Here is an 8,230-nt window from a genome sequence, read left to right as displayed (position 1 = left end):
TTTTCCTTTAGATATTATAATAACACAGAGTATTATAAAGACATGCACTCAAGGGTAAAGATTTCATGAAACTAATAACTTTTACTGCAACTTCAAGGACATTTCGAAGTTTGATTGCTTTTTTTTTCCACCCTGACTGAATCACAGTGAAAATTACACAGTTTCTGCCTTGATTCATGCCAAGGTGTCAGCAATTTTACTCACCATTTTTTTGCACTGTCAGTGCAAATGTTAACATAGTAAAAAAAAAAAAAAAATCAAATAACATCTTGGTATTACCATGAAAATAGTTTTGACCTCTTAGACTCTTGAAAGAATCTCAGAGACCCTCAGGAGCCTGTAGACCATACTTTGAGAACTGCTCATTTCAGAGATAATGAATAAGGAAGACGAGAGGATTCTAAGACAACCATCACAGCTAAAAATGGAGATAAAGCACATATGAAAACAGATAGATAAAGTTTGCATGCCAGACAGTGAGATAACAGTCAGCTCACCCCCTCTTCTTGGGTCTGGGATGTTGGTAGCCAGGTCAACACCCATCCAGGGGATGATTAGGGTATACCTCTCTGAGTAAACGACTATCAGATATGAACACTGAGGAGGTCTCCAATGAACGACCAGGTCTCTGCCCAGCCAGCCAGTGGGAGCAAGATAAGTTGAAAAATACCACCCAAGCACAAGTAAGACTTTTAGTGCCTTATTTCTGAACATGAATGGCACCAAAAGATAACTAGGCACAGGAAGAAAACCGTTAAGATGAAGGTAGAAATGAAAACAAGCAAATCACAAAGAACTGTGTCAGAGAACAATGCGAGGAGGAAAAGAAAAAAAATCTATTTCTCATAATAACCTCAGAGAATGAACAGAATATATTGCACAAGAACTGGAAACATAATATTATATATATATATTCTTTTGTAACTTGCTTTTGTTACCCAATATTACATTCCTAAAGTTCAAACATCACAGGCATTATGTTAATGCATATAGCTGTACATGTATTCACTCATTTACACCTCTGTATAACATTCTGTTCTGTGAATATACCTGATATTATTTATAGTTCTCCTGCAAATAGACATTGGAGTTATTTCCAGTTCTTTGTTTTTACAAATGTTCATTCTATGAGCATTGTCCTCTTGTGCCTATGTGCTCTCATTTATGTTGGAGATATACTGAGGACTGGAACCACAGATATACTGAGGACTGGAACGGAGTTTCGCTCTTGCTGCCTAGGCTGGAGTACAGTGAGACAATCTCTGCTCACTGCAACCTCCGCCTCACAGGTTCAAATGATTCTCCTTTCTCCTGCCTCAGCCTCCCATGTAGCTGGGATTACAAGTGCCTGTCACCACCTCCAGCTAATTTTTTGTATTTTTGGTGGAGACGGGATTTCACCATGTTAGCCAGGCTAGTCTCAAACTCCTGACCTCAGGTGATCCACCCACCTCAGCCTCCCAAAGTGCTGGGATTACAGTTGTGAGCCACCGTGCCCAGCCCACAGCATCGTATTTTACAGGATAACAACCATCAAATTGTTTCACAAAATTTACACATTTATTCTCACATTGGCAGGATTCTATCAACAATTAGTATTGTCAGACTTTACAATTTTTGCCAATCTAGTGGATATAAACGGTATCTCATGGTTTTTTAACTTGTCTTTTCTCAAATTACCAATAGTTATATGCTTATTAGCTGTCTCAGATGAAAGTGTGTATTCGTTAAATAAAACACAGGCTTACCCAAAATGCATCTCTCATGTGACAAACTATCTAAGGCCAGGATCACTGTACAATCTCTGGAGCCAGGTCCCCTCAATCTGGATGCCTGGTCCCCACCATAAGGTAAGTTTTCTTGAAGGGTGCCCATGATAAAGACCCTGAAATCTCTTTTTACAGAGATGATGTATTCTAGCACCACCTTCCCCCATGCTCTCAACTCATGTTTCCAAAAGCAGAAGTGGGTAGGGGGCAAGCCGTGGTCCAGAACAAGGGAAAAGAGGTCCTCTTAGATGCAAGTAGCCTACAGACTCCAGTGTCCCATTAGACACTGACCAGTGCAGTATGGCATATCATACTATGATGCACATTCAGGTTTAGGATAGAGGAAGGGAGTATTCTATATCAGCGCAGTCAGAAAACTGGGCAGGTCTCTAAAGGAGCTTAGAAGTCCTGAACAAAAAGCCCTATGACCTCTATGACTCTAGCAGTTCCTAGCAGGGTCTTCCCAAGCTCACCTCAGTTTTTACCTTTCTTTTATCTTTCAAGAGAGGCCCTCAAGGTAAAAGAAAGATGCCTTGGAATTGTAACATGGAGAAACATCACGTGTTTTCGACTCAGACAGAGTTGCATTCAAATTCCAGCCCTACCTCTTACCCTGGGCAAAGAGTTTTCACCTCTCTGAGTCTCAGATTCCTCACCTGTGAAATGAGATCTACCACAGAGCGCAATCGTAGCCACCCCTAGGGTCATTGTGAAGATTAAATGAGATCTTGAGTAATGCCTGTGAGGAAGGCAATATAGAAGAGTGGTGAAGATTTTGCCTGGGTTCTAACCCTAGCGCTGATATTTCCTAGCCATGTGACCTCGGGCAAGTTACTTGGCTTTTTTGTGATACAGTTTCTTTGTTTGTAACACCAGGGCAATAATAGTTCCCTACCTCATAAAGTTACGATGAGAAGTAAATGAGGTAGGTTGGGCACGATGGCTCACACCTGTAATCCCAGGACTTTGGGAGGTCGAGGAGGGCGAATCACCTGAGAAGGGTGAATCACCTGAGGTCAGGAGTTCGAGATTAGCCTGACTTACATGGTGAAACCCCATCTCTATCAAAAATACAAATATTAGCTGGGCCTGGTGGCACACACTTGTAATCCCAGCTACCCAGGAGGCTGAGTGAGGCAGGAGAATCACTTGAACCCAGGAGGCAGAGGTTGCAGTGAGCTGAGATTGCACCACTACACTCCAGCCTGGGCAACAGAGTGAGACTCTGTCAAAAAAAAAAAAGAGTAAATGAGGTAATTTGTGTACAACTCTTAGCTGAATGTCTGGTGGATAGTAAGGGCTTAGTTAATATTAGCTATTATTTGTGTTTTTTTAAAGTTAAAACCCAAATGACAGCCTAGAAAAATATTTGAAATAAGTATAAAATACAAAAAGCTACTATTTACAACATAGGAAAAACTCCTACAAATCTAATATGAAAAGAAAATCTAAGAGAAAAAACGGGACAAAAGACAGGAAAACGTATTTTACAAAAGAAATATAGATGGACAATAATGATGAAAAATGGCCATCTAACTAGTAATTTTTTTTTTCACTTTAACTTCCAGGATACATGTGCAGAATGTGCAGGTTTGTTACATAGGTATACGTGTGTCATGGTGGTTTGCTGCACCCATTAATCTGACCTCTAAGTTCCCTTCCCTTGCCCCCCACCGCCAGCAGGTCCTGGTGTGTGTTGTTCCCCTCCCTGTGTCCATGTGTTCTCATTGTTCAATTAGCACTTATAAGTGAGAATATGCAGTGTTTGGTTTCCTGTTCCTGTGTTAGTTTGCAGAGGATGATAGCTTCCAGCTTTGTCCATGTCCCTGCAAAAGACATGATCTCATTTCTTTTTATGGCTGCATAGTATTCCATGGTGTATATATACCACATTTTCTTTATCCAGTCTATCAGTGACAGGTATTTAGTTTGGTTCCACGACTTCACTATTGTAAGTAGTGCTGCAATAAACATACTTGTGCATGTGTCTTTATAGTAGAATGATTTATATTCCTTTGGGTATATTCCCAGTAATGGGATTGCTGGGTCAAATGGTATTTCTGGTTCTAGATCCCTGAGGAATCACCATACTGTCTTCCACAATGGTTGAACTAATTTACATTCCCACCAACAGTGTAGAAGTGTTTCTATTTCTCCACAGCCTTCCCAGCATCTATTGTTTCTCGGCTTTTTAATAATCACCATTCTGACTGGCGTGAGATGGTATTTCATTGTGGTTTTGATTTGCATTTCTGTAATGATCAGTGATGTTGAGCTTTTTTCATGTTTGTTGGCTGCGTAAATGTCTTCTTTTGAGAAATGTCTGTTCATATCCTTTGCCCACTTTTTGATGGGGTTGTTTCTTTCTTGTAAATTTGTTTAAGTTCCTTGTAGACTCTGGATATTCGACCTTTGTCAGATGGGTGGATTGCAAAAAAGTTCTCCCATTGCCTGTTCACTCTGATGATAGTTTCTTTTGCTGTGCAGAAACTCTTTAGTTTAATTAGATTCCATTTGTCAATTCTGACTTCTGTTGCAATTGCTTTTGGTATGTTTGTCATGAAGTCTTTGCCCATGCCTATGTCCTGAATGGTATTGCCTAGGTTTTCTCCTAGCATTTTTATGGTTTGGGGTTTTACATTTAAGTCTTTAATTCATCTTGAGTTAATTTTTGTATAAGGTGTAAGGAAGGGGTCCAGTTTCAGTTTTCTGCATATGGCTAGCCAGTTTTCCCAGCACCGTTTATTGAATAGGAGATCCTTTCCCCATTACTTGTTTTTGTCAGATTTGTCAAAGATCAGACGGTTGTAGATGTGTAGTGTTATTTTTGAGGTCTCTGTTCTGTTCCATTGGTTTATATGTCTGTTTTGGTACCAGTACCATGCTGTTTTGGTTACTGTAGCCTTGTAGTATAGTTTGAAGTCAGGTAGCATGATGCCTTCAGCTTTGTTGGTTTTGCTTAGGATTGTCTTGGCTATATGGAGTCTTCTCTGATGCCATAAAGTGTGTTTTTTTTTTCTAATTCTGTGAAACATGTCGATGGTAGTTTGATGGGAATAGCATTGAATCTATAAATTACTTTGGGCAGTATGGCCATTTTCATGATATTGATTCTTTCTGTCCATGAGGATGGAATGTTTTTCCATTTATTTGTGTTCTCTCTTATTTCCTTGAGCAGTAGTTTGTAGTTCTCCTTGAAGAGGTCCTTTACATCCCTCGTTAGCTGTATTCCTAGGTATTTTATTCTCTTTGTAGCAATTGTGAATGGGAATTCATTCATGATTTGGCTCTCTGCTTGTCTATTGTTGGTGTAAAGGAATGCTTGTGATTTTTGCACATTGATTTTTGTATCCTGAGACTGCTGAAGTTGCTTATCAACTTAAGGAGTTTCTGGGCTGAGATGATGGGATTTTCTAAACATAGAATCAGGTCGTTTGCAAACAGAGTCAATTTTACTTCCTCTCTTCCTATTTGAATGCCCATTATTTCTTTCTCTCGCCTGATTGCCCTGGCCAGAACTTCCAATATTATGTTGAATAGGAGTGGTGAGAGGGCACCCTTGTCTTGTACTGGTTTTCAAAGAGAATGCTTCAAGCTTCTGCCCATTCAATATGATATTTGCTGTGGATTTGTCATTAATAGCTCTTATTATTTTGAGATATGTTCCATCAATAGCTGGTTTATTGAGAGTTTTTAATATGAAGTGATGTTGAATTTTATCAAAGGCCTTTTCTGCATTTATTGAGAAAATCTTGTGGTTTTTTCTTTGGTTCTGTTTATGTGATGGATTACATTTGTTGATTCACGTATGTTGAGCCAGCCTTGGGTGAAGCTGGGTTGATCTTGGTAGACAAGTTTTTGGATGTGCTGTTGGATTCAGTTTGCCAGTATTTTATTGAGTATTTTCGCATCAATGTTCATCAGAGATATTGGCCTGAAGTTTTCTTTTTTTGTTGTGTTACTGCCAGGTTTTGGTATTAGGTTGATGCTGACTTCAGAAAATGAGTTAAGGAGGCGTCCCTCCTTTTCAATTTTTTGGCATAGTTTCAGAAGGAATGGGACCAGCTCCTCTTTGTACCTCTGGTAGAATTTGGCTGTGAATCTGTCTGGTCCTGGACTTTTTTTTTATTGGTAGACTATTAATTACTGCCTCAAATTCAAAACTTGTTATTGGTCTATTCAGTTATGCAACTTCTTCCTGGTTTAGTCTTGGGAGGGTGTTATGTGTCCAGGAATTTATCCATTTCTTCTAGATTTTCTAGTTTATTTGCATAGAGGTGTTTACAGTATTCTCTGATGGTAATTTGTATTTCTGTGGAGTCGGTGGTGATATCCCCTTTATCATTTTTTATTCCATTTGATTCTTCTCTCTTTTCTTCTTCGTTAGTCTAGCTAGCAGTCTATCTATTTTGTTAATTTTTTCAAAAAAACAGCTTCTGGATTCATTAATTTTTTGTAGGTTTTTGTATCTCTATCTCCTTCGATTCTGCTCTGATCTTAGTTATCTCTTGTCTTCTGCCAGATGTTGGATTAGTTTGCTGTTGCCTCTCTAGCTTTTCTAATTGTGATGTTAGTATGTCAACTTGAGATCTTTCTAGCTTTCTCATGTGGGCGTTTAGTGCTATAAATTTCCCTCTTAACACTGCTTTAGCTGTGTCCCAGAGATTCTGGTATGCTGTCTCTTTGTTCTCATTGGTTTCAAAAAACTTCTTGATTTTTGCCTTAATTTCATTATTAACCCAGGAGTCATTCAGGATCAGGTTGTTCAATTTCCATGTAATTGTGTGGTTTTGAGTGAGTTGCTTAATCCTGAGTTCTAATTTGATTGCACTGTGGTCTGAGAGACTGTTTGTTGTGATTTCACTAGTAATTTTTTAAATGCAACTTAAAACAATGAGGATATGTTATTTGTTGCTCTTCAGGCTTGGAAATTTTTTCATATTGGCGAGAGCCCACAGGCACTCTCATATACTATAGTGAGAATATGAATTAGTAAAAATCTGTTTGGAGAGCAATGTGTTAGTACCTTTCAAAATTTTAAATGCGCCGGGCGCGGTGGCTCACGCCTGTAATCCCAGCACTTTGGGAGGCCGAGGCGGGTGGATCACGAGGTCAGGAGATCGAGACCATCCTGGCTGACACAGTGAAACCCCATCTCTACTAAAAATACAAAAAAATTAGCCTGGTGTAATGGTGGGCGCCTGTAGTCCCAGCTACTCGGGAGGCTGAGGCAGGAGAATGGCGTGAACTTGGGAGGCGGAGCTTGCAGTGAGCAGAGATTGCGCCACTGCACTCCAGCCTGGGCGGCAGAGCGAGACTCCGTCTCAAAAAAAAAAAAAAAAAAAAAAAAAAAAAAAAAAAAAAATTAAATGCATGCTATGAGGCAGATCAACTATATATCTCAAGAGTCATATACTTCCCATATTTGCTTGTCCCTGAAAGAACCATTGCATTGATCCTTGTAAGAAAAGTCCATTCATTCTTCAAGATTTCACTTGTGATCTGCACCTCAAATGCAATACTCTGACTCCTCTTCAAAATCCACCATGGGATTATTCATCTTCTTTAAATGTATGTTCTGGAGTGGAACTTAATCTATTTTTCATTTGAAAATCTAAATCAAGGGTTGGAGGATTACTTACCCATCCCATCTTCCCTCAATGTGTTCCTTTACCCTTTATCTCTCTTTCATTTGTGTTGACTGCACGGCTGCAGGAGAGAATCGTAAGGAGGGGCAATAGAGGAAACCCTATTAGATAGAATTAAGCCCATGAGTCCATGTGAGTTATCCACAGAATCTCCAAAATATACAGGAGACCCAGAAAGGGCACCAGAGTCACCATCACAGAAGATATGGGCAGAGCGATAGAAACACATGTGTAACGGTTCTTGTGATGCTAGATTTTCCGTAGACTTGCACGGCTGGAGACACACTGGATCTATAACTACATCATGGTCACTAGATACCGAGGGTGTCTTCAATCTCCAACTTGTTCAGACAAGTTCTTTCCTAAAATGAGCTTCTTAAGATAACAGCTGCTTCGAGTTCCAGTTGTCACCTATCCTTCTTACATTTCCTGCCTATGTCCAGATGAGCTAACTAGCATTAAGTGTAGCTGAGGTCACTGAAAAGATTTTTAAATAAGCTATTTTAAAAGTTACTGACATCATCAGCTCATAGCTGTTATTCCTGGGTCAGCACAACCTGCTGTCTGCAGCAGCGGCAGTCCTCGCTGGCTACTGCCTGGCTGCGCTGCACAGGGCATGGAGCTAGATGTGGTACCCCCACGTGGTGAGATCTCATGCCCTGTCACTTCCCACCCCCCATAAAAAGTGGAGGAAACTGCTTCCCAATGGCATTTAGATCAAATGAAATATCAGATCACAATTCAGTTCTGAGAATATTTTGACATTCTAAAGTTTAGAAGTAATATGAATAATATGTATATATTTTATTCTGA

This window comes from Macaca nemestrina, chromosome 13 (assembly GCF_043159975.1).
Source record: "Macaca nemestrina isolate mMacNem1 chromosome 13, mMacNem.hap1, whole genome shotgun sequence".
Classification (NCBI taxonomy): Eukaryota; Metazoa; Chordata; class Mammalia; order Primates; family Cercopithecidae; genus Macaca; species Macaca nemestrina.
Note: the sequence above shows the minus strand (reverse complement) of the source record.